Raw genomic sequence first — 26,022 nt, forward strand, 5'->3', positions numbered from 1 at the left:
TTTTTCCGCCCAGCGAAGAATCTTCGTGGCCTCGGCCATTGCCGCTCTGCTCTTTGTTCTGCCCTGGCGGTTTATGTACGCCACTGCTGTCACGTTGTCTGACTGAATCAAGACCGGCAGACCTCGAAGAAGATGTTCTGCTTGCAGTATGCCGTTGTAGATGGCTCTTAATTCCAGAATGTTTATGTGTAGACAAGCTTCCTGGCTCGACCACTTTCCCTGAAAGTTTCTTCCCTGCGAGACTGCTCCCCAGCCTCGGAGGCTTGCATCTGTGGTCACCAGGATCCAATCCTGAATCCCGAACCTGCGTCCTTCCAGAAGGTGAGAACTGTGCAGCCACCACAGAAGGGAAATCCTGGTCCTGGGAGATATAATTATTTTTCGGTGCATGTCCGGGTAAGACCCGGACCACTGGTCCAACAGGTTCCATTGAAACACCCTGGCATGGAACCTGCCATACGGGATGGCCTCGTAGGCCGCCACCATCTTCCCCAGCAACCGAGTGCAGTGGAGAACAGACGCTCTTGCTGGTTTCAGAATCTATTTTACCATGTTCTGTATTTCCAGAGCTTTTTCCACTGGAAGAAAAACTCTCTGCAATTCTGCATCCAGAATCATACCCAGGAATGACAGCCATGTCGTTGGATCAAACTGTGATTTTGGCAAATTTAGGAGCCAACCGTGTTGTTGCAGAATCATCAGTGAAAGGGCAACATTCTTCAACAATTGTTCCTTGGACCTCGCCTTTATGAGGAGATCGTCCAAGTACGGGATAATTGTGATTCCCTGCTTGCGCAGGAGAACCATCATTTCCGCCATTACTTTGGTGAAAATCCTCGGAGCCGTGGACAGCCCAAACGGCAACGTCTGAAATTGGTAATGACAATCCTGCACAGCAAATCTCAGGTAAGCCTGATGTGGAGGATATATGGGGACATGTAAGTAGGCATCCTTTATGTCGACCGACACCATAAAATCTCCCTCCTCCAGACTGGAGATCACTGCTCGTAGAGATTCCATCTTGAACTTGAATTTTTTGAGAAAGAAATTGAGGGATTTTAGGTTTAGAATCGGTCTGACTGAGCAATCCGGCTTCGGGACCACAAACAGGCTCGAATAAAAGCCTTCCCCCTGTTGAGCCGGGGGTACCGTGACAATCACTCGATTTTGACACAACTTTAGTATTGCAGCGCTTACTATCTCCCTTTCTGGAAGAGAAGCTGGCAAGGCCGATTTGCAAAATCGGTGAGGGGGCACGTCTTGAAACTCCAATCTGTACCCTTGGGTTACTATTTCCAATATCCAAGGATCCAGGTCCGAGTGCACCCAGACCTGACTGAAGAGTCGGAGACGTGCCCCCACCAATGCGGACTCCCGCAGAGGAGCCCCAGCGTCATGCGGTGGATTTGGTAGAAGCCGGAGAGGACTTCTGCTCTTGGGAACTTGCCACAGCCTGTGACCTTTTTCCCCTTCTTCTTCCTCTCGCAGCAAGGAAGGAGGACCCTCGTCCTTTTTTAAATTTATTGGGCCGAAAGGACTGCATCTGATAGTGGGGCGTTTTCTTCTGTTGTGCCGGAACATAAGGTAAAAATGACGACTTACCTGCGGTAGCCGTAGACACCAGGTCAGTGAGGCCGTCGCCAAACAAGACCCTATCGTTAAACGGTAGAGACTCCATCACCTTCTTAGAGTCAGCGTCAGCATTCCATTGATGAATCCACAACGCTCTTCTCGCTGAGACTGCCATGGCATTGGCCCTTGATCCCAGAAGGCCAATATCCCTCACAGCTTTAAATATGCTGCAGCGTCCCTGATGTGACCCAGAGTCAAAATCACACTATCCCTGTCTAGGGTATCTACCTCAGATGATAAGTTATCTGCCCACCTTTCAATAGCGCTACTCACCCATGCCGCAGCAACGGCAGGCCTGAGTAGCGCCCCCGTAGTGACATAAATGGATTTTAGTGTATTTTCCTGCTTATGATCCGCAGGTTCTTTAAGGGCCGCCATGTCAGAGGACGGGAGCGCAACCTTTTTTGGAAAGACGCGATAAAGCTTTGTCTACCGTGGGGATTGACTCCCACCTTTCCCTATCCCCAGCAGTGAACGGATATGCCACTGGAATTCTTTTTGGAACATGAATACTCTTGTCAGGATTTTCCCAAGCTTTTTCAAAAAGTGCGTTCAGCTCATGAGAGGGAGGAAACGTTACCTCAGGTTTCTATCCTTTATACATACAGACCCTAGTATCAGGAACAGCAGGGTCCTCAGCGATATGTAATACTTCCTTTATCGCCATAATCATGTACTGAATACTCTTAGCCAGTTTCGGATGTAATCTGGCATCACTATAGTCGACACTGGAATCAGAGTCCGTGTCGGTATCTGTATCAGTTATCTGGGTAAATGCACGTTTCTGTGACCCCGAAGGGGTCTGGGGCTGTGACAAAGCATCCTCCATGGATTTTCTCCATGTCTGGTTCTTAGACTCAGATTTATCAAATCTCTTAGCCAACTTAGTCACATTTGCGTTTAAAACACTCAACATATTCACCCAATCATCCGTCGGCGGTGCCAACACTGCCACTCTCACAGAATTGTCTGTCCCCACTCCAGCCTCCTCCTGGGAAGAACATTCAGCCTCAGACATGTCGACACACACACGTACCGACAGCCACAACCACACTGGGGCTATAGGAGACAGACCCACAATAAAGCCTGCCAGAGAGACACAGAGAGAGTTCTGCCAGCTCACACCCAGCGCCTATCCCGGTACTGAAGCCAGCACAAGACTGCCCAGAACTGCTAGCGCTTTTTACATATAATAACAATTCACCAAATCACTAGTGCCCCCCCCCCCCCCGTTTTGCACCCTGTTACTTGCACAGCAGTGTGGAGGTCAGGGCCAGCGTCTCTGCAGCCTTCTGAGAAGAGAAAATATGGCGCTGGTCAGAGCTGTGCGGGCTAAGCCCCGCCCACTACATGGCGCGCTTCAGTCCCGCTCAAAATTCTTTATACTGGCGGGGGTCCCTTAACTAGTGCCTGGGCACTGTTATGTGTATTGCCAGTGGTGTCTGAGGTCTCCCATGCTGCCCAGGGCGCCCCCACTGCGCCCTGCAGTGCCGTGATCTGTGTGGGAGCATGGCGCGCAGCGCGGCCGCTGCACGGTACCTCAAACGCGTCTTCTGCCGTCACTGAAGTCTTCTGATCTTCTCATACTCACCCGGCTTCTGTCTTCTGGCTCTGTGAGGGGGGTGATGGCGCGGCTCCGGGAACGGAACAAGCAGCTAGGCATACCAAGTGATCGAATCCTCTGGAGCTAATGGTGTCCAGTAGCCTAAGAAGCAGAGCCCTTGAACTTAGAAGAAGTAGGTCTGCTTCTCTCCCCTCAGTCCCACGATGCAGGGAGCCTGTTGCCAGCAGGTCTCCCTGAAAATAACAAACCTAATAAAATAAGAATTTACTTACCGATAATTCTATTTCTCGGAGTCCGTAGTGGATGCTGGGGTTCCTGAAAGGACCATGGGGAATAGCGGCTCCGCAGGAGACAGGGCACAAAAAGTAAAGCTTTCCGATCAGGTGGTGTGCACTGGCTCCTCCCCCTATGACCCTCCTCCAAGCCTCAGTTAGGTACTGTGCCCGGACGAGCGTACACAATAAGGGAGGAATTTTGAATCCCGGGTAAGACTCATACCAGCCACACCAATCACACCGTACAACTTGTGATCAAAGCCAGTTAACAGTATGATAACAGAGGAGCCCCTGAAAGATGGCTTCCTAAACAATAACCCGAATTAGTTAACAATAACTATGTACAATTATTGCAGATAATCCGCACTTGGGATGGGCGCCCAGCATCCACTACGGACTCCGAGAAATAGAATTATCGGTAAGTAAATTCTTATTTTCTCTATCGTCCTAGTGGATGCTGGGGTTCCTGAAAGGACCATGGGGATTATACCAAAGCTCCCAAACGGGCGGGAGAGTGCGGATGACTCTGCAGCACCGAATGAGAGAACTCCAGGTCCTCCTCAGCCAGAGTATCAAATTTGTAAAATTTTACAAACGTGTTCTCCCCTGACCACGTAGCTGCTCGGCAAAGTTGTAATGCCGAGACCCCTCGGGCAGCCGCCCAAGATGAGCCCACCTTCCTTGTGGAGTGGGCCTTTACAGATTTAGGCTGTGGCAGGCCTGCCACAGAATGTGCAAGTTGGATTGTGCTACAGATCCAACGAGCAATCGTCTGCTTAGACGCAGGAGCACCCATCTTGTTGGGTGCATACAATATAAACAACGAGTCAGATTTTCTGACTCCAGCTGTCCTTGCAATATATATTTTTAATGCTCTGACAACGTCCAGTAACTTGGAGTCCTCCAAGTCACTTGTAGCCGCAGGCACTACAATAGGCTGGTTCAGATGAAATGCTGACACCACCTTAGGGAGAAAATGCGGACGAGTCCGCAGTTCTGCCCTGTCCGCATGGAAAATCAGATATGGGCTTTTGTAAGATAAAGCTGCCAGTTCTGACACTCTCCTGGCCGAAGCCAGGGCTAGTAACATGGTCACTTTCCATGTGAGATATTTTAAATCCACCTTTTTTTGTGGTTCAAACCAATGAGATTTTAGAAATTCCAAAACCACATTGAGATCCCACGGTGCCACTGGAGGCACCACAGGAGGCTGTATATGCAGCACTCCCTTAACAAAAGTCTGGACTTCAGGAACTGAAGCCAATTCTTTTTGAAAGAAAATCGACAGGGCCGAAATTTGAACCTTAATAGATCCCAATTTGAGACCCATAGACAATCCTGATTGCAGGAAATGTAGGAATCGACCCAGTTGAAATTCCTCCGTCGGAGCACTCCGATCCTCGCACCACGCAACATATCTTCGCCAAATGCGGTGATAGTGTTGCACGGTTACTTCCTTCCTTGCTTTAATCAAAGTAGGAATGACTTCTTCCGGCATGCCTTTTTCCTTTAGGATCCGGCGTTCAACCGCCATGCCGTCAAACGCAGCCGCGGTAAGTCTTGAAACAGACAGGGACCCTGCTGAAGCAAGTCCCCCCTTAGAGGTAGAGGCCACGGATCTTCCGTGATCATCTCTTGAAGTTCCGGGTACCAAGTCCTTCTTGGCCAATCCGGAACCACTAGTATCGTTCTTACGCCTCTTTGCCGTATAATTCTCAATACTTTTGGTATGAGAGGCAGAGGAGGAAACACATACACCGACTGGTACACCCAAGGCGTTACCAGCGCGTCCACAGCTATTGCCTGCGGATCTCTTGACCTGGCGCAATACCTGTCCAGTTTTTTGTTGAGGCGAGACGCCATCATGTCCACCATTGGTCTTTCCCAACGGGTTACCAGCATGTGGAAGACTTCCGGATGAAGTCCCCACTCTCCCGGGTGAAGGTCGTGTCTGCTGAGGAAGTCTGCTTCCCAGTTGTCCACTCCCGGGATGAACACTGCTGACAGTGCTATCACATGATTCTCTGCCCAGCGAAGAATCCTTGCAGCTTCTGCCATTGCACTCCTGCTTCTTGTGCCGCCCTGTCTGTTTACATGGGCGACTGCCGTGATGTTGTCCGACTGGATCAACACCGGTTTTCCTTGAAGCAGAGGTTCTGCCTGGCTTAGAGCATTGTAGATTGCTCTTAGTTCCAGAATGTTTATGTGAAGAGACGTTTTCAGGCTCGTCCACACTCCCTGGAAGTTTCTTCCTTGTGTGACTGCTCCCCAGCCTCTCAGGCTGGCGTCCGTGGTCACCAGGATCCAATCCTGTATGCCGAATCTGCGGCCCTCCAATAGATGAGCACTCTGCAACCACCACAGAAGAGATACCCTTGTCCTTGGAGACAGGGTTATCCGCTGGTGCATCTGAAGATGCGACCCTGACCATTTGTCCAACAGATCCCTCTGGAAAATTCGTGCATGGAATCTGCCGAATGGAATTGCTTCGTAAGAAGCCACCATTTTTCCCAGGACTCTTGTGCATTGATGTACAGACACCTTTCCTGGTTTTAGGAGGTTCCTGACAAGCTCGGATAACTCCTTGGCTTTTTCCTCCGGGAGAAAAACCTTTTTCTGAACCGTGTCCAGAATCATCCCTAGGAACAGCAGACGAGTTGTCGGCATTAACTGGGATTTTGGAATATTCAGAATCCAGCCGTGCTGTTTTAGCACTTCTTGAGACAGTGCTAATCCCCTCTCTAGCTGTTCTCTGGACCTTGCCCTTATTAGGAGATCGTCCAAGTATGGGATAATTAATACGCCTTTTCTTCGAAGAAGAATCATCATCTCGGCCATTACCTTTGTAAAGACCCGAGGTGCCGTGGACAATCCGAACGGCAGCGTCTGAAACTGATAGTGACAGTTTTGTACAACGAACCTGAGGTACCCCTGGTGTGAGGGGTAAATTGGAACGTGGAGGTACGCATCCTTGATGTCCAAGGACACCATAAAGTCCCCTTCTTCCAGGTTCGCTATCACTGCTCTGAGTGACTCCATTTTGAACTTGAACTTCTTTATGTACAGGTTCAAGGACTTCAGATTTAGAATAGGTCTTACCGAGCCGTCCGGCTTCGGTACCACAAATAGAGTGGAATAATACCCCTTTCCCTGTTGTAGAAGAGGTACCTTGACTATCACCTGCTGAGAGTACAGCTTGTGAATGGCTTCCAAAACCGTCTCCCTTTCGGAGGGGGACGTTGGTAAAGCAGACTTCAGGAAACGGCGAGGCGGATCTGTCTCTAGTTCCAACCTGTACCCCTGAGATATTATCTGCAGGATCCAGGGATCTACCTGCGAGTGAGCCCACTGCGCGCTGAAATTCTTGAGACGACCGCCCACCGCCCCCGAGTCCGCTTGAGAAGCCCCAGCGTCATGCTGAGGCTTTTGTAGAAGCGGGGGAGGGCTTCTGTTCCTGGGAAGGAGCTGCCTGTTGGTGTCTCTTCCCCCTTCCTCTGCCTCGTGGCAGATATGAATATCCCTTTGCTCTCTTGTTTTTAAAGGAACGAAAGGGCTGCGGTTGAAAAGTCGGTGTCTTTTTCTGTTGGGGAGTAGCTTGAGGTAAAAAGGTGGATTTCCCGGCTGTAGCCGTGGCCACCAAATCTGATAGACCGACTCCAAATAACTCCTCCCCTTTATACGGCAAAACTTCCATATGCCGTTTTGAGTCCGCATCGCCTGACCACTGTCGCGTCCATAAACTTCTTCTGGCCGAAATGGACATAGCACTTACCCGTGATGCCAGTGTGCAGATATCCCTCTGTGCATCACGCATATAAAGAAATGCATCCTTTATTTGCTCTAAAGACAGTAAAACATTGTCCCTATCCAGGGTATCAATATTTTCAATCAGGGACTCTGACCAAGCTACTCCAGCACTGCACATCCAGGCTGTCGCTATAGCTGGTCGTAGTATAACACCTGTATGTGTGTATATACTTTTTTGGATATTTTCCATCCTCCTATCTGCTGGATCTTTAAGTGCGGCCGTCTCAGGAGAGGGTAACGCCACTTGTTTAGATAAGCGTGTGAGCGCCTTGTCCACCCTAGGAGGTGTTTCCCAGCGCGCCCTAACCTCTGACGGGAAAGGGTATAAAGCTAATAACTTCTTTGAAATTAGCATCTTTTTATCGGGGGCAACCCACGCTTCATCACATACATCATTTAGTTCTTCTGATTCAGGAAAAACTATAGGTAGTTTTTTCACACCCCACATAATACCCTGTTTAGTGGTACCTGTAGTATCAGCTAAATGTAACGCCTCCTTCATTGCCAAAATCATATAACGTGTGGCCCTACTGGAAAATACGGTTGATTCGTCACCGTCGCCACTGGAATCAGTGCCTGTGTCTGGGTCTGTGTCGACCGACTGAGGCAAAGGGCGTTTTACAGCCCCTGACGGTGTTTGAGGCGCCTGGACAGGCACTAACTGATTGTCCGGCCGTCTCATGTCGTCAAACGACTGCTTTAGCGTGTTGACACTATCCCGTAATTCCATAAATAAAGGCATCCATTCTGGTGTCGACCCCCTAGGAGGTGACATCCCCATATTTGGCAATTGCTCCGCCTCCACACCAATATCGTCCTCATACATGTCGACACACACGTACCGACACACAGCAGACACACAGGGAATGCTCTTAACGAAGACAGGACCCCACTAGCCCTTTGGGGAGACAGAGGGAGAGTTTGCCAGCACACACCAAAAGCGCTATATATGACAGGGATAGCCTTATAATAAGTGCTCCCTGTATAGCTGCTTTTATAATATAATTTTTGCCACTATTTTGCCCCCCCTCTCTTGTTTTACCCTGTTTCTGTAGTGCAGTGCAGGGGAGAGACCTGGGAGCCGTCCTGACCAGCGGAGCTGTGTAAGGAAAATGGCGCTGTGTGCTGAGGAGATAGGCCCCGCCCCTTTTCCGGCGGGCTCGTCTCCCGCTCTTTAGTGTATTCTGGCAGGGGTTAAATATCTCCATATAGCCCCCGGAGGCTATATGTGAGGTATTTTTTAGCCAAATAGGTTTTCATTTGCCTCCCAGGGCGCTCCCCTCCCAGCGCCCTGCACCCTCAGTGACTGCCGTGTGAAGTGTGCTGAGAGGAAAATGGCACACAGCTGCAGTGCTGTGCGCTACCTTTAGAAGACTGAGGAGTCTTCTGCCGCCGATTCTGGACCTCTTCATGTTTCAGCATCTGCAAGGGGGCCGGCGGCGAGGCTCCGGTGACCATCCAGGCTGTACCTGTGATCGTCCCTCTGGAGCTGATGTCCAGTAGCCAAGAAGCCAATCCATCCTGCACGCAGGTGAGTTCACTTCTTCTCCCCTAAGTCCCTCGTTGCAGTGATCCTGTTGCCAGCAGGACTCACTGTAAAATAAAAAACCTAAGCTAAACTTTCTCTAAGCAGCTCTTTAGGAGAGCCACCTAGATTGCACCCTTCTCGGCCGGGCACAAAAATCTAACTGAGGCTTGGAGGAGGGTCATAGGGGGAGGAGCCAGTGCACACCACCTGATCGGAAAGCTTTACTTTTTGTGCCCTGTCTCCTGCGGAGCCGCTATTCCCCATGGTCCTTTCAGGAACCCCAGCATCCACTAGGACGATAGAGAAAAGTCTTTTTCTGAGAAACTCTGGAGAGCTCCTCAGTGTGCATCCAGTCTCACTGGGCACAGAATCTAACTGGAGTCTGGAGGAGGGGCATAGAGGGAGGAGCCAGTTCACACCCATTCAAAGTCTTATAGTGTGCCCATGTCTCCTGCGGATCCCGTCTATACCCCATGGTTCTTGAAGCATCCCCAGCATCCTCTAGGACGTATGAGAAATACCAGGATACCACAGTCTCCTCCACCTGTATTATAACAGGACCCCACAGTCTGGACCCTTGTATAATAACGATAGGACACAAATCGGCTCCCCCATATTATAATCGTATGGCACCAGAGTGGTCTGTTAACAAGCAGCCTCATACAAACAGATTTGTACACAGCCTCATGCCAAGCACATATACCCCCCATACCCACAGTCACTGCCTAGCATTACACCTCATACATACACACCTGGGCACACATTATACATCCTCATGCCCGCACATATACCCCCCATACCCATAGTCACTGCCCAGCATTACAGCTCATACATACACACCTGGGCACACATCATACAGCCTCATGCCCAGCACGTATACCCCATACCCACAGTCACTGCCCATCATTACACCTCACACATACACACCTGGGCACACATTATACAGCCTCATGCCCAGCACATATACCTACAGTCACTGCCCATCATTACACCTCACACCCGGGCTCACATTATATACATCCTTATGTCCAGCACATATACACCCCATACCCACAGTCACTGCCCAGCATTACACCTCATACATACACACCTTGGCACACATTATACAGCCTCATGCCCAGCACATATTCCCCCCATACCCACAGTCACTGCCCAGCATTACACCTCATACATACACACCTGGGCACACGTTATACAGCCTCATGTCCAGCACATATACCCCCCATACCCACAGTCACTGCCCAGCATTACACCTCATACATACACACCTGGGGACACATTATACAGCCTCATGCCCAGCACATATACCCCTCATACCCACAGTCACTGCCCAGCATTACACCTCATACATACACACCTGGGCACACATTATACAGCCTCATGTCCAGCACATATACCCCCATACCCACAGTCACTGCCCAGCATTACACCTCTTATACACACCTGGGCACACATTATACAGCCACAGGCCCACCACATATACCCACAGTCACTGCCCAGCATTACACCTCATACATACACACCTGGGCACACATTATACAGCCTCATGTCCAGCACATATACCCCCATACCCACAGTCACTGCCCAGCATTACACCTCATACATACACACCTGGGCACACATTATACAGCCTCATGCCCAGCACATATACCCCTCATACCCACAGTCACTGCCCAGCATTACACCTCATACATACACACCTGGGCACACGTTATACAGCCTCATGTCCAGCACATATACCTCCCATACCCACAGTCACTGCCAAGCATTACACCTCATACATACACACCTGGGCACACATTATACAGCCTCATGTCCAGCACATATACCTCCCATACCCACAGTCACTGCCCAGCATTACACCTCATACATACACACCTGGGCACACATTATACAGCCTCATGCCAAGCACATATACCTCCCATACCCACAGTCACTGCCAAGCATTACACCTCATACATACACAACTGGGCACACATTATACAGCCTCATGTCCAGCACATATACCTCCCATACCCACAGTCACTGCCCAGCATTACACCTCATACATACACACCTGGGCACACATTATAAAGCCTCATACCCAGCACAATACCCCCCATACCCACAGTCACTGCCCAGCATTACACCTCATACATACACACCTGGGCACACATTATACATCCTCATGTCCAGCACGTATACCCCCCATACCCACAGTCACTGCCCAGCATTACACCTCATACATACACACCTGGGCACACATTATACACACATTATACAGCTTCATGTCCAGCACATATACCCCTCATACCCACAGTCACTGCCCAGCATTACACCTCACACCCGGGCTCACATTATATACATCCTTATGTCCAGCACATATACACCCCATACCCACAGTCACTGCCCAGCATTACACCTCATACATACACACCTGGGCACACATTATACAGCCTCATGCCCAGCACATATACCCCCCATACCCACAGTCACTGCCCAGCATTACACCTCATACATACACACCTGGGCACACATTATATAGCCTCATGCCTAGCACATATACCTCCCATACCCACAGTCACTGCCCAGCATTACACCTCATACATACACACCTGGGCACACATTATATAGCCTCATGCCCAGCACATATACCTCCCATACCCACAGTCACTGCCCAGCATTACACCTCATACATACACACCTGGGCACACATTATACAGCCTCATGGCCAGTACATATACCCCCCATACCCACAGTCACTGCCCAGCATTACACCTCATACATAAACACCTGGGCACACGTTATACAGCCTCATGCCCAGCACATATTCCCCCCATACCCACAGTCACTGCCCAGCATTACACCTCTTATATACACACCTGGGCACACATTATACAGCCTCATGTCCAGCACATATACCCCCCATACCCACAGTCACTGCCCAGCATTACACCCTATACATACACACCTGGGCACACATTATACAGCCTCATGCCCAGCACATATTCCCCCCATACCCACAGTCACTGCCCAGCATTACACCCTCATACATACACACCTGGACACACATTATACAGCCTCATGCCCAGCACATATTCCCCCCATACCCACAGTCACTGCCCAGCATTACACCTCATACATACACACCTGGGCACACATTATACAGCCTCATGCCCAGCACATATACCCCCATACCCACAGTCACTGCCCAGCATTACACCTCAAACATACACACCTGGGCACACATTATACAGCCTCATGTCCAGCACATATACCTCCCATACCCACAGTCACTGCCAAGCATTACACCTCATACATACACACCTGGGCACACATTATACAGCCTCATGTCCAGCACATATACCTCCCATACCCACAGTCACTGCCTAGCATTACACCTCATACATACACACCTGGGCACACATTATACACACATTATACAGCCTCATGTCCAGCACATATACCCCTCATACCCACAGTCACTGCCCAGCATTACACCTCACACCCGGGCTCACATTATATACATCCTTATGTCCAGCACATATACACCCCATACCCACAGTCACTGCCCAGCATTACACCTCATACATACACACCTGGGCACACATTATACAGCCTCATGACCAGCACATATACCTCCCATACCCACAGTCACTGCCCAGCATTACACCTCATACATACACACCTGGGCACACATTATATAGCCTCATGCCCAGCACATATACCTCCCATACCCACAGTCACTGCCCAGCATTACACCTCATACATACACACCTGGGCACACATTATATAGCCTCATGCCCAGCACATATACCTCCCATACCCACAGTCACTGCCCAGCATTACACCTCATACATACACACCTGGGCACACATTATACAGCCTCATGGCCAGTACATATACCCCCCATACCCACAGTCACTGCCCAGCATTACACCTCATACATAAACACCTGGGCACACGTTATACAGCCTCATGCCCAGCACATATTCCCCCCATACCCACAGTCACTGCCCAGCATTACACCTCTTATATACACACCTGGGCACACATTATACAGCCTCATGTCCAGCACATATACCCCCCATACCCACAGTCACTGCCCAGCATTACACCCTATACATACACACCTGGGCACACATTATACAGCCTCATGCCCAGCACATATTCCCCCCATACCCACAGTCACTGCCCAGCATTACACCCTCATACATACACACCTGGACACACATTATACAGCCTCATGCCCAGCACATATTCCCCCCATACCCACAGTCACTGCCCAGCATTACACCTCATACATACACACCTGGGCACACATTATACAGCCTCATGCCCAGCACATATACCCCCATACCCACAGTCACTGCCCAGCATTACACCTCAAACATACACACCTGGGCACACATTATACAGCCTCATGTCCAGCACATATACCTCCCATACCCACAGTCACTGCCAAGCATTACACCTCATACATACACACCTGGGCACACATTATACAGCCTCATGTCCAGCACATATACCTCCCATACCCACAGTCACTGCCTAGCATTACACCTCATACATACACACCTGGGCACACATTATACACACATTATACAGCCTCATGTCCAGCACATATACCCCTCATACCCACAGTCACTGCCCAGCATTACACCTCACACCCGGGCTCACATTATATACATCTTTATGTCCAGCACATATACACCCCATACCCACAGTCACTGCCCAGCATTACACCTCATACATACACACCTGGGCACACATTATACAGCCTCATGACCAGCACATATACCTCCCATACCCACAGTCACTGCCCAGCATTACACCTCATACATACACACCTGGGCACACATTATATAGCCTCATGCCCAGCACATATACCTCCCATACCCACAGTCACTGCCCAGCATTACACCTCATACATACACACCTGGGCACACATTATATAGCCTCATGCCCAGCACATATACCTCCCATACCCACAGTCACTGCCCAGCATTACACCTCATACATACACACCTGGGCACACATTATACAGCCTCATGGCCAGTACATATACCCCCCATACCCACAGTCACTGTCCAGCATTACACCTCATACATAAACACCTGGGCACACGTTATACAGCCTCATGCCCAGCACATATTCCCCCCATACCCACAGTCACTGCCCAGCATTACACCTCTTATATACACACCTGGGCACACATTATACAGCCTCATGTCCAGCACATATACCCCCCATACCCACAGTCACTGCCCAGCATTACACCCTATACATACACACCTGGGCACACATTATACAGCCTCATGCCCAGCACATATACCCCCATACCCACAGTCACTGCCCAGCATTACACCTCAAACATACACACCTGGGCACACATTATACAGCCTCATGCCCAGCACATATACCCCCCATACCCACAGTCACTGCCCAGCATTACACCTCATACATACACACCTGGGCACACATTATAAAGCCTCATGCCCAGCACATATACCCCCCATACCCACTGCCCAGCATTACAACTCATACATACACACCTGGGCACACATTATACAGCCTCATGTCCAGAACATACACCCCATACCCACAGTCACTGCCCAGCATTACACCTCATACATACACACCTGGGCACACATTATACAGCCTCATGTCCAGCCCATATACACCCCATACCCACAGTCACTGCCCAGCATTACACCCTCATACATACACACCTGGGCACACATTATACATCCTCATGCCCAGCACATATACCCCCCCCCCCCCCCATACCCACAGTCACTGCCCAGCATTACAGCTCATACATACACACCTGGGCACACATTATACAGCCTCATGCCCAGCACATATACCCCCCCCCCCATACCCACAGTCACTGCCCAGCATTACACCCTCATACATACACACCTGGGCACACCTTATACAGCCTCATGCCCAGCACATATACCCCCATACCCACAGTCACTGCCCAGCATTACAGCTCATACATACACACCTGGGCACACATTATACAGCCTCATGCCCAGCACATATACCCCCATACCCACAGTCACTGCCCAGCATTACAGCTCATACATACACACCTGCGCACACATTATACAGCCTCATGCCCAGCACATATACCCCACATACCCACAGTCACTGCCCAGCATTACACCTCATACATACACACCTGGGCACACATTATACATCCTCATGCCCAGCACATATACACCCCCCCCCCCCATACCCACAGTCACTGCCCAGCATTACACCTCATACATACACACCTGGGCACACATTATACATCCTCATGCCCAGCACATATACCCCCCCCCCCCCCATACCCACAGTCACTGCCCAGCATTACACCTCATACATACACACCTGGGCACACATTATACAGCCTCATGACCAGCACATATACCTCCCATACCCACAGTCACTGCCCAGCATTACACCTCATACATACACACCTGGGCACACATTATACAGCCTCATGACCAGCACATATACCTCCCATACCCACAGTCACTGCCCAGCATTACACCTCATACATACACACCTGGGCACACATTATACAGCCTCATGACCAGCACATATACCCCCCATACCCAGTCACTGCCCAGCATTACACCTCATACATACACACCTGGGCACACATTATACAGCCTCATGACCAGCACATATACCTCCCATACCCACAGTCACTGCCCAGCATTACACCTCTTATATACACACCTGGGCACACATTATACAGCCTCATGTCCAGCACATATACCCCCCATACCCACAGTCACTGCCCAGCATTACACCTCATACATACACACCTGGGCACACATTATACAGCCTCATGACCAGCACATATACCTCCCATACCCACAGTCACTGCCCAGCATTACACCTCATACATACACACCTGGGCACACATTATACAGCCTCATGACCAGCACATATACCTCCCATACCCACAGTCACTGCCCAGCATTACACCTCATACATACACACCTGGGCACACATTATACAGCCTCATGACCAGCACATATACCCCCCATACCCACAGTCACTGCCCAGCATTACACCTCATACATACACACCTGGGCACACATTATACAGCCTCATGACCAGCACATATACCTCCCATACCCACAGTCACTGCCCAGCATTACACCTCTTATATACACACCTGGGCACACATTATACAGCCTCATGTCCAGCACATATACCCCCCATACCCACAGTCACTGCCCAGCATTACACCCTCATACATACACACCTGGGCACACATTATACAGCCTCATGCCCAGCACATATACCTCCTATACCCACAGTCACTGCCCAGCATTACACCTCATACATACACACCTGGGCACACATTATACAGCCTCATGCCCAGCACATATTCCCCCCATACCCACAGTCACTGCCCAGCATTACACCTCATACATACACACCTGGGCACACATTATACAGCCTCATGCCCAGCACATATTCCCCCCATACCCACAGTCACTGCCCAGCATTACACCTCATACATACACACCTGGGCACACATTATAAAGCCTCATGCCCAGCACATATACCCCCCATACCCACTGCCCAGCATTACAACTCATACATACACACCTGGGCACACATTATACAGCCTCATGTCCAGCACATACACCCCATACCCACAGTCACTGCCCAGCATTACACCTCATACATACACACCTGGGCACACATTATACAGCCTCATGACCAGCACATACACCCCATACCCACAGTCACTGCCCAGCATTACACCTCATACATACACACCTGGGCACACATTATACAGCCTCATGTCCAGCCCATATACACCCCATACCCACAGTCACTGCCTAGCATTACACCCCATACATACACACCTGGGCACACATTATACAGCCTCATGTCCAGCACATATACCCCCATACCCACAGTCACTGCCCAGCATTACACCTCATACATACACACCTGGGCACACATTATACAGCCTCATTCCCAGCACATATACCCCCCATACCCACAGTCACTGCCCAGCATTACACCTCATACATACACACCTGGGCACACATTATACAGCCCCATGTCCAGCCCATATACACCCCATACCCACAGTCACTGCCCAGCATTACACCCTCATACATACACACCTGGGCACACCTTATACAGCCTCATGCCCAGCACATATACCCCCATACCCACAGTCACTGCCCAGCATTACAGCTCATACATACACACCTGGGCACACATTATACAGCCTCATGCCCAGCACATATACCCCCCATACCCACAGTCACTGCCCAGCATTACAGCTCATACATACACACCTGGGCACACATTATACAGCCTCATGCCCAGCACATATACCCCCCATACCCACAGTCACTGCCCAGCATTACATCTCATACATACACACCTGGGCACACGTTATACAGCCTCATGCCCAGCACATATACCCCCATACCCACAGTCACTGCCCAGCATTACACCTCTTATATACACACCTGGGCACACATTATACATCCTCATGCCCAGCACATATACCCCCCATACCCACAGTCACTGCCCAGCATTACACCTCATACATACACACCTGGGCACACATTATACATCCTCATGCCCAGCACATATACCCCCCCCATACCCATAGTCACTGCCCAGCATTACAGCTCATACATACACACCTGGGCACACATTATAAAGCCTCATGCCTACCACATATACCCACTGCCCAGCATTACACCTCATACATACACACCCGGGCACACATTATACATCTTCATCCCAGCACATATAGCCACCATACCCACAGTCACTACGCAGTATTACACCTTCATACAGAATCAATCACAATACCAGACCCTATATTTAATCACTGCCTCACACTAGGGATAGTAATTTTACAGGACCAGGACTGACCTGTCTCACGTCGCAAAGAGACCAGAATAACACCGGGTCCTCTGTTCGGGGATTTCGGAGTCTCTAGACTCGGTGTGTTAAACTGTTTATAGCAGGATGAATATAATCTATGGACCACAAGAAAATGGCCGCCGTTCTTACCAAAGACAAAAATCAAGCACTTTTAGCAAACAATAAAATGGCGGCAGCTCCTTGGTAGACACCATGATTTCTGCAGCATGTAGTAAAACACTTTGAAAAGGTTTTTCCATACATGTCCTCAGTGCAGGAGGGCGGCGGCCATTTTCCTGTGGTCTAAATACTGTGCTCTGATCCTAACATCACTCCCAGGCTCCCCTGTGTGTGTGCAACTGGCTGGGGCAGATTTGGAGGAGCAGTGTCACAGTGTCGACCTAGACACCCTGCCGACCTAGTTACTGTCGACCAATAGTGGTCGACCTAGACATTGTCGACCTAGTTACTGTCGACTTTAAATCCGGATCCCGGGTGTTTATGAATAATACACTGATGATGTGTGCTTTCCTTATCGGACTCTGAAGGGAGATAATACTAGGGATGGCCATCGACTATCGATGATTCTAAATAATCGATTGTCTATAGCGGATGTTGAATACTTTTACCATCGGCTGTGCTGCGGGGTCGACGCGATACGTCAAGAGAACGGCCAGTGTGTACCCACCTTTACACTGTGTGTAAGAGCCGGGAATGGGATGTCCCACTCCCTCCTCTTTAAGAGGCTGAGCTGTCACTCACAACTCACCCCCGGCTCTTGCGCAGCATAAGCCTAAACACCGATGGTAAAAACCATCAATGGCTATGCAAAGAATACTTAGCTGCCATTGATGGTTTGTCTCACTATCTGCATCAATGGTAACCATCGATGGCAGGTGTGCCGATGGCCATCCCTAGATAATACTACTAAACTGAGATCTTTATTTTTATAGAAGTGCTTAACCAAGAAGAATGGTAAGAATGTGCAATTTGTTAAAAATGTAACACTAAAAATTATATTAACAGAACCTTTAATGCACTGTTATTTCTATGCAAGATATAATGGGTTGGGTTTGAAATGCCAGCGGTCAGAATACCCAATGGTGTGACTCCCGCCAGAGTCAAGGGAAATATAATTTCCTTTCCCCAATGCTCCCCGCCCTAACCCTCTGCTTCCACTGCCTTAACCTAACCCTCCCCCTCCACAACCTAAACCTCCGCGGTGGTGCTACACTAAACCTTACCCGGGTTGAACCATTTCCCCTGAGAGAAATCTCGGGTTTACGTGCAGTAACCCATGGTTTTCTTGTCAGTGGAAAAGGGGTATTAGAAAGCTTTGCGGTGCACCTCCCTAATATTGATACCCATCGGCTTAGACATTGGATCGGGTTTCAGCCTCACCGATGCGGTCTACTGAAAACGGGCTTGTCACAATCCCATGTAGTTTCTACTCCATGCCTGGGGTGGCGCTCTCTGCTCTGGTGTTCAGAGTTCTGCTCTGTATCTGCATCTTGATTAGTAGCTGCTACCACAGCTGTGAGCAGCACCTGTACTCACTACTTAGGCCAGCCACACAGGCTCCCTGGTGCCAGTTCATCAAGTCAAGATTGTTACAGCTCCTGGTCCTGGTCATGCTGATCTCTGCTGCTAAATCGACCAAAGAACTGCCAGTGCTCTTGTTTCCGGCGAGTTTCTCCGCAGTCTACCCCAGTGTCTCCGGTGCTTCCAGCATTAACTGCTGCACAGCTTCCAGCGTTCTCAAGCAGCTTCTGGACTTTAATGTGTCTCGGTCATCAGCGTGCTGGGAGTCAGTGTCTGCATCAGAGTCTTTAAGTATTATTTTCAAGTTCCTAGAATCATCAGTGTCCAGTCACCGTGTACTACTCTGCAAACCATCAGTGTCTTTAATTGTTATTTTCAAGTTCCTGGAATCATCAGCGTCTTCAGTCACCGTGTACTACTCTGCAAACCATCAGTGTCTTTAATTGTTATTTTCAAGTTCCTAGAATCATCAGTGTCTCCAGTCACCGTTTGCTACTCTGCAAACCATCAGTGTCTTTAATTATTATTCTCAAGTTCCTGGAATCATCAGCGTCCTCAGTCACCGTTTACTACTTTGCAAATCACCAGTGTCTTTAATTATTATTCTCAAGTTCCTGGAATCATCAGCGTCTTCAGTCACCATTTACTACTCTGTAAACCACCAGTGTCTTTAACCATTATTCTTAAGTTCCTTAACTCATCAGCATCTTCAGTCACCATTTACAAGTCTGCAAATCACCAGTGTCTTCAATCATCATTTACAAGTTCCTTAACTCATCAGCACCTTTAGTCACCGTTCACAAGTTTACAAATCATCAGTGTCATCCTGTGTTCCAGTTACAGTGCAATCCTGCAACCCTGGTACGTGCATACTCTACCACAGTCTACATCATTCTCATGTACTCAGTTTCCTGGCATCCCATGTCCCCTCAGTTTTCCCTTTGTGTTCTCTAGTTATTCCTGCTTTATATTTATTGTTTACAGTTGTACGTTGCTTTAATAAACTAGTTATTATTCCGTGAACCTCAGTCCCTGCTAATATGTTTTCACACTGGGAGATCCAAACGAATTCTGACAGGGCTGCCTGCACTGTCCACTGCTGTGGTCGATTCCCTGCCCAGTACAGCGATACTCTTGGTGGTGCCCTGAGACCTAATAGACGCGGCCCCTTGTGAGACGTGGAGTTTCTCTATGACTTCTGGTGCCCTTCTTCCAAGGTGCTTCCTTACTCCCCTACCCAGACCATCAGTCTCCAGCGGCCGGTGAAATTTCCTATAAGTTACAAGTTAAATTATAGCTCATTCTTATAGGTTTTCATAAAAAAGAAAAATAACAGACTCTTAATACAAAGACATGGAATTCCTATTGCAGGACCCATAAGTTTTCATCACCAACTACCTTTCATCACAACGCTCTCCCCTTCCCCACTGCATGGTCCATGGACATATTCACTGGTGACTGGTGCTTCTGTGCAGTTTGCCTGCCAATTGCAGTCTTCAGCATGCATTGCCCACCTCTCTCCACAGATCATGTCTGTCAGCAACCCTATTAAACAGAAGAGCAGAATCTCTTTGCTCCCGGAACCCTTCCTGCAAGGTTTACTTCAGGCCTGAACCGTCTGTGCTGTAGACCCTCTCTAGTTGGTCCTTCCCAGGGGGTGAGATCTCACACACTGACTGGTGTTCTCTCAGTCCCTGTAATGCCCTGTTTGGTTTGATATGTTTTGACGACCGACCTGCCTCATTTACAATTTATCCTGTGGCTCTCTTACATCTTTTGTCTTTGGACACTATATAAAGTTTTTTGTCCTCTTGGACAACTTAGTGGCCGTCATTTTTGATTCAACAGCCAATCTATTTTGCACAGGGTGTGGTACTCCTTCATACCTCTCTGCGCTTGGTGGGGCATTTGACTACTGTACATCTGATGTACAGCTGAGTGGACTTGTCTGCTTGGTACTGGACCCTCTTCTTTGGTAAGCAAGGAACTGTTGCTACTTCATTCACTAGGGGACACTGGAGTGATTACACAAGTGTAGACGGGTGATGAGTGGAGCCTGGCACTTTAAATTTCTTTAGAATTGTAGTTGGCTCCTCCCCATCTATTCTCCACCCGAGTCAGTTTAGAATTGTGTCTGATGGTGCTGGGAGCATGTTATAGCTGTTTCCAACTCTTTTTTTATGTTTATTTTCATCTTGATGATCTTCACAGGCAGACTGTACAGTCTGCAGGTCTGCCTGCACCGTTGGAGCCGCGGGTGTGGTATTGAAAGTCGACAGTAACTAGGTCGACAATGTCTAGGTCGACCACTATTGGTCGACAGTAACTAGGTCGATAGGGTGTCTAGGTCGACAGGGTCTTTAGGTCGACATGTTAGAGGTCGACAGGTCAAAATGTCGACATGAGTTTTTAATGTTATTTTGGTGTAGTTTTCTTCGTAGAGTGACTGGGAACCCCAATTAGTGCACCGCGTCCCCTCGCATGGCTTGCTTCGCTCGCCATGCTTCGGGCATGGTGCCTTCGCTCCGCTACCGCTTTATTCGGCACAGATTACCGTTCCAATCGTAGTCCACGTGGATCGTTAAGTATGAAAAGGTTCAAAAAAAGCGAAAAAATTGTGAAAAATTCATGTCGACCTAAAGACCTGTCGACCTCTAACATGTCGACCTAAAGACCTGTCGACCTAGACACCCTGTCGACCTAGTTACTGTCGACCAATAGTGGTCGACCTAGACATTGTCGACCTAGTTACTGTCGACTTTCAGTCCGGATCCTGGAGCCGCTGGGGGGGGGACCCGCCACAGCTTACTGCGGCTAATGTCCGGGTCCCTGGCCACAGTGTCATTGGACTCTGTATCCCAGCATTTCTCCTGTGACTCTGACACTGCTTGCAGTGAGGAGTGTGTAGACATAGCATCTCTCTTCCCAGTAAAACTGTATCTGAGGCTCATGCACAATTAACATGTCCCTGCCTTTAAACATCGGGGATCACTCTGCAATTGGCGATAGCTGCGCTAGGGACAGCCATTGTTGGTGGCAGCATCCCCATGCAGCTTGTGGGAGGGGCACTGAAGCGTCCATGCAGCTGCCTCCTCTTGTTCTACAGCAGCCAGGAGTCCGTTTTAGCATGGAAATGCAGGATGTGCTGCACAGAGCCCCCTCTGGGCAAGTGTCAGCTGCCAAACAGCGCTAATGCAGGCTTCTCTGTACTACAGCAGCCATTTTATGTCAACATTACTAGTAACCTGACCGTGCATTATTTAAAATGCAGCAGCAGGAAAACTGGGAGGTGGGGCTTAGCATAAGCTCCCACAAGTGCTATGTCCTCAATTAGGTGCTGCGCTGGGAGCTTTCCCTGTTACGCAGATGGGCTCCCAAGGTTTTCAGCCTGTCTGTTAGCAAGAGGAGGGTAGACCCCTCTCATTCTCTGCACTGCCCGCTCATATTATTGCAGTGTACATCTGCAGGCTATATTGTTGCTGCACTTGCAAGTAAGCCCCCTCTCATGCAGGAAGGAGCTAAGTGGTACTGGGATACGGTCGTTAGGTCTACCACTGAAGGTCGACAACGGTCAATAGGTCGACATGGTCATTAGGGCGACATGTACTAGGTCAACAGATCAAAAGGTCGACATGAGGTTGTTGTTTTTTTGTTTTTTTTTTTTAAATTTTTTGACTTTTTCATACTTTACGATCCACGTGGACTATAATTGGGAACGGTAACCTCTGCCGAGCGCAGCGAGGCACCTTGCCTGAAGCATGGCGAGCGAAGTGAGCTATGCGAGGGGACAAGGTGCTCTAATTGGGATTCTCCATCACTTTACAAAGAAAACGACACCAAAAAAAGTCCAAAAACCCATGTCAACCTTTTGACCTGTCGAACTAGTACATGTCAACCTAATGACCATGTCGACCTATTGTCCCTGTCGACCTAATGCACGTTGACCTTCCATGGTCGACCTAATGACTGTCGACCTAAGTTGAGTCAACCCAACGACCCATACGCATGGTACTAATGACATGCAGCAGCAGTGTTAGCTGCCTATTGCCTTGAGCACCAGTTTACTGTTGCCATGTGGTCTAGCTGATATTCACTGTACAGTGATCCCTGAGTATCAGATGTGTGATATCAGCAACTGTGTATGCATTTGCCGATGCCATTGCCCGTCGTGCACAATGTCGCATGTCAGCTTTGAAACGGGGAACGTTGAGGACCGCATACGCAGTGGATGGCCAAGTAAATTTAGTGCCTTAGTTGAAAGACACATCATGCTTATTTCCGTTCGAAACCAGAAGATGTCCAACAGTACCATCAGCTCAGACCTGGTAGAAACCAGTGGGACCCAGGTACACTCATCTACTGTTCAGATAAGATTGTCCAGAAGTGGTCTTCATGGAAGAATTGCGCCCAAAAAGCCATACCTTCAACGTGGAAACAAGGCCAAGCGACTCAACTATGCATTAAAGCACAGGAATTAGGTTGCAGAAAAATGGCAGTAGGTGCTCTGGATTGGAGAATCAAAATTTTAAATATTTGTATGTAACAGCGTAAAGAAGAACAAGGAGTCCTGGAAGCGATTATATGGCCCCCACAGAGCCTGATCTCAACATAATCAAGTCTGTCTAGGATTACATGAAGAGACAGAAGGATTTGAGCAAGCCAAAAATCCACAGAAGATTTGTGGTTAGTTTTCCAAGATGTTTGGAACAACCTCCCTGCCGAGTTCCTTCAAAAACTGTTTGTAAGTGTACCTAGAAAAATTTATGCTGTTTTGATGGCAAACGGTTGTCACACCAAATACTGATTTGAGTTAAATTTCTCTTCTGTTCATTCACTTTAGAATTGGTTAATAGATTTTGACTTTGCATAATTTTTTTCACACCTGCCTAAAACTTTTACAAAGTACTGTGTTTTTATATATATATATATATATATATATATATATATATATGAACATATATATATATATATATATAATATATATATATACAGTGATGCTTGAAAGTTTTTGAACCCTTAAGAAATTTTTATATTTCTGTTGAGATTTGGCTTAAAAATACCTCAGATTTTCACATAAGGACTCAAAGTAGATTAAGAGAACCAAATCAAAGAAATGAGACAAAAAAAATAGACATGCTTATATTTTTATTGAGGAAAATGATAAAATATCACATATGTGAGTGTCAAATGTATGTGAACCTTTAGGCTTAGCAGATGTTTTGAAGTTGAAATTAGTGTTGGGTATTTTCAGTCTATGAGACGACAATCAGGTGTGAGTGGAAAACCTGTCTTTTTAAAAGAACAGGGACGTATCTGATGTTCACATCACGTTTTGTGGAAGTGTATAATGCCACGAACAAAAGACCTCACAAGAAGAGTTGTTTATGCTCATCAGGCTGGAAAAGGTTACAAAACCATCTCTAAAAGGTTTGGACTCCACCAATCAACAGTCAGACAGATAGTGTACAAATAGCAATTCCAGACTGTTATTACCCTCCCAGGAGTGGTCGACCAACAAAGATCACACCAAGAGCAAGGCATCTAATAGTTTTCAAGGACAAAAAGGAACCCAAGGTAACCTCTAAGCCAGGCATTCCCAACCACGGTCCTCAAGGCACGCTAACAGTGCAGGTTTTAGTGATATCCAGGCTTCAGCACAGGTGACTTAATTAGTACCTCAGTTATTTTGATTTAACCATCTGTGCTGCAGCCTGGATATCACTAAAACATGCACTGTTGGTGTGCCTTGAGGACCGTGGTTGGGAATGCCTGCTCTAAGCAACTGAAGGCCTTTCTGCCATTAGCTAATGTTAATGTTCATTAGTCCACCATCAGGAGGACACCGAACAACAATGGTGTGCATGGTAATTGCAAGGAGAAAGTCGCTGCTCGACAAAAAGAACATTGCTGCTCATCTGCAGTTTGCTAAAGAACACCTGGACAAGTCAGAAGGCTATTGGAACAGTGTTTTGTGGACATATGAGTCCAAAATACAGCTTTTGGATTAAATGAGAAGCGTTATGCTTGGAGAAAGAACACTACATTCCTGCATAATAACCTCATACCATCTGTGAAACACGGTGGTGGTGGTGGTGGTGGTGGTGGTATCATGGTTAGGGACTGTCACGATCCGGGTATCTGGACGCCATTACTTACCCTTCAGATGCCTCCTAAGGCGGGCTCAGCGTTCCAGGACCGGATTCCGCTGTTCCTGAGTTTCCACATACAGAGTGATCTTTTCATCAGCCGCGGCCTCCGCTGTGCCCGCGTGGTTAAATGTGCATCTATCAGCCTGGCGTCTCCTGTCTCCGGTGGCCGGCGCCGCCATTACTGTTTCCCAGACCACATGGATTACAAACCAAACTTCCCTCCAAGTGTCTGCATGGGCGCAGCCATCTTGGATTCTGTCATCTGATCATTTCCACCAATCTGCTGTCTGTGTTGTTGATTTGCATAATTGCCTAGCCAACCCCTTCCTTGCTGCAGGTATAAGTAAGCTGTACCTGAGCAAGGAAGACGTCAGTGCTTTGGTTGTCAAACCTAGTTCCTGTTTGTCTCTCTTCTATGATTGTCTTCCAGGTTCCAGCTCCTGTCTCAAGACTTCCACCATAGAGACCCGCACCAGCATTCCACCTGCGGGGTAGCCTGACTCTCCAATCCATTGTGGATTCATCTGTTTCCAGCTACAACACTACCTGCTTCCAGCCTCAGCTTCCAGCAGAGTACAGCTTCCCTTAAAGGGCCGGTGTCCTTTCTACACTTTACCACTCTCCACCGGAATT

The 26,022-nt window shown here is 48.6% G+C and overlaps 1 protein-coding gene across 2 annotated transcripts in view; it reads right to left on the reverse strand.

Moving 5' to 3' along the window:
- Nucleotides 1-26,022, reverse strand: part of LOC135057045 (oocyte zinc finger protein XlCOF6-like) — a 117,344-nt gene that overhangs the window by 80,023 nt on the left and 11,299 nt on the right. The window contains exon 1 of one of the 2 annotated variants that reach the window (XM_063962914.1): nt 17,708-17,791. The exons of the other annotated variant lie outside the window; for it this stretch is intronic. The gene's annotated coding sequence lies outside the window, so the exon portion shown is untranslated. Of the gene's footprint in view, nt 1-17,707; nt 17,792-26,022 lie in introns of those variants that run through there. 2 annotated transcript variants of the gene reach the window in all.

This window comes from Pseudophryne corroboree, chromosome 3 (assembly GCF_028390025.1).
Source record: "Pseudophryne corroboree isolate aPseCor3 chromosome 3, aPseCor3.hap2, whole genome shotgun sequence".
Classification (NCBI taxonomy): domain Eukaryota; kingdom Metazoa; phylum Chordata; class Amphibia; order Anura; family Myobatrachidae; genus Pseudophryne; species Pseudophryne corroboree.